We start from the raw sequence: 407 nt of genomic DNA, 5'->3' as shown, positions 1-407 counted from the left end.
CACCCGTCTCCTCCGCCCACCCTCGACGGATCCGTCTCTCCATCTAGTCTGACCCCGAGGCGCCACATCCCGGGGACACGCTCTCGAGCGAGGCGGCCCAGACCGTGCCCGCGCGCCGCCACCGGCTCGGGGACGAGGGCGGGCGCGACGGACTCCTCCTCGCCACGGCCGCGGGGCTGGGGAAGCCGGGGCCGACCGGGCGTCGCCCCCCGGCCCTTCTCCTCCTGCACTCACACCGCGGGGGCGGCCGCACGCACGCGGCGCACGCACGGTTCCCCCCCACGTGCCGGACACCCGGCGGGGCCCGGCGGGACCCTCCCCCGACTCGGCGGGGGGAGGCGCGGGCCGCGGTAGGCAACGAGCGGCACACGGCCCCACCGCGGGGCCGGCGCACCCATCCCCCCTCA

Source organism: Giraffa tippelskirchi, chromosome 14 (genome assembly GCF_054371585.1).
Source record: "Giraffa tippelskirchi isolate mGirTip1 chromosome 14, T2T-mGirTip1v1.2.pri, whole genome shotgun sequence".
NCBI lineage: Eukaryota > Metazoa > Chordata > Mammalia > Artiodactyla > Giraffidae > Giraffa > Giraffa tippelskirchi.
This window is presented reverse-complemented; position numbering follows the sequence as displayed.